We start from the raw sequence: 2328 nt of genomic DNA, 5'->3' as shown, positions 1-2328 counted from the left end.
CTGCTCAATCTGGCTAATTCACAGGGTGAAGAAGGTGGAACATCTGGAGGGTGGTTGGTTATTATGGAGCAGATTGATTTGATATTGGAATATGGATTGAAGTGCACTATGAATTGTTTTGATCTGGCGCCTGGAGTTTCTTTTTTCTCTTTCGCTTTTTATCTAGTAGCTGAACTACGACGTCGTCTGTGGCTGTTTCTGTGTTTTGTACATTTCTCTGTGTTTGTTCTGATTTTACTTCCCTCACTGCTGTGGATTGTGGTGTTTTGAGTCTGAATGCCTCCAGCTGTCTCTGTGTTTGTGTGTGTGCTTGGCTGCGGGTCGCTTCATTTCTGTATCCACAGAAGCGGGGTTCCACTGTCTATTTGTTTCTGTGTATACTAATTTTTGTCTGTTGTATGTTGTATGACTCCACCACGTGCTGATGTCTGTCTGTCTGTCTGTCTGTCTGTCTGTCTGTCTGTCTGTCTGTCTGTCTGTCTGTCTGTCTGTCTGTGTCTGCGTTGTGTTGAGGGTGTGCAGAAGAGATTTGTGTTTTGTTATGTGTTTGTTTGTCTTGTGGTTGTTGTGTTGATGGATGGTGAATGAGAATATGTTATGTATTATTATCAAATGGTTTTGCTGGATGTTATGTTGATACATTTCTGTTAACACATGGCCTGTTGGAGCACATGGCTTCTGTGGGACATAGATTTCTTGTCTCTTTTGTTTCGATCTTGTTTCTCAGCGGGGGGACTGAGTGACCATTCCATTTGCATTTTGGGAGTTCTTAAGTTGTTCTATTAACACTGACATTTGCAGCTCACTTTTTCAGGATTTTTGGATTTTGATATGAATTTTTTTTTAAATTGTGTTTTTTGTGGAATTGAAAAAGTACAAAATAACAGATTTACAAATGTTTCTTCTTTCTCACCAATTAGATATTACACCATCTCAAACACGTCTGGCTTCAGTTCTGGGCCGGAGCAGTGGGAGGATATCATTGCTTATTTTCTATAATCATGTACCCTTTACAATCACGTCACTTTCTAGGTTTTCTGACACTGGATCCTCACTGATCAGAACAAGGAAGCAGAAACGAGAAAAATATGGATAATGTTTGTTTACTTTGTTTACTTTACGGTGTTTTCCAAACTGTTAATGTAGGACATAATGAAACACTAATGAATGAATTTGTTTCTTGTAGGAGGATCTCCACACACAGTCAATACATTTTGTGTGGACATGGATGGCAATTTGATTTCAGACAAGAAACTTGGACGATTACAGAATTCTTGATTTGTGCTTTTCATGTTACATGACAACTTGAACAGTTTATAGGAGATTCCAACAGGGGGTCTGGTTATTGGGTAGCCGTTTCTTAACACTTGTCTATCATAAAACAAGGTTGGATGAATAAACTGGAGTTTTTATAACAGGTTCACTCAAACCAAAACAATATTAGAACTGTTGAATAATTATGTTTCTTTCAGGCATGGCGTTATGAAAATTGTGTTTAGGACTTTCAACAAGACAATTTTTGGTTTCAAACTCTGGGGAAATATGTGTTTGGTAAATGGAATCAGTACAAATTGGGAAGTTCTAACTTCTAAAAAAAGTTCTAAAAAAAAAAAACAATCTTCACACATCTCCCATTTTACACTGATAATTCAGAAACATTACATTAATGCTAAAATTACATACGGGTGAAATTGTTAATAAAGTTGCATTTACTGTATAAGTTTGGATAACATAGATAAATGATTGTAAAATGATTGTTAACAAATATCTTTATTTCACGTGTTGGAGTGTGACAAAAACTTACAGGTGAACATGAGAATCTTTCAGTTGCTGTGGTACAATTCAACTATTTCATGTGTTTACCTACTGTTTCTGGGGAGTTAGAAGGAATATTTGTTACATTACGAGTCAACTACTGGGAATAGTGTCGTGTTCCTGTTTTCACGAGTGTTGGGGGAGAATCACACCTCAGTTGTTCGGTCAGCTTGATCTGGGGTACATCCTGCATTTTCTTACAATAGGGTGTGGAAGTGTCAGCTTGAGTGTGACTGAACAAACCAGACCGACTTCGTGATCTAAACCAGAAATCATGAAACAGCATCAGATAGACTCAAAATTTCTCTAGACTTACTACAAAACATACGAAGTCCTGTTTTCAAAAGACAACTTATGAATCAAACCAGATTTGAAACATCCTACCAAAGTTCAAAGTTCGTCAAAATGTACTTTAATGTGGGAGGATAAATATAAAGGAAACGGAGCAATCAGAAGTCAGACCTGGATTAAAGTAGATGGAATTTATTAAAACAATCTTTAAGCCATTCGGGG

Source organism: Poecilia reticulata, linkage group LG4, assembly GCF_000633615.1.
Source record: "Poecilia reticulata strain Guanapo linkage group LG4, Guppy_female_1.0+MT, whole genome shotgun sequence".
NCBI lineage: Eukaryota > Metazoa > Chordata > Actinopteri > Cyprinodontiformes > Poeciliidae > Poecilia > Poecilia reticulata.
This window is presented reverse-complemented; position numbering follows the sequence as displayed.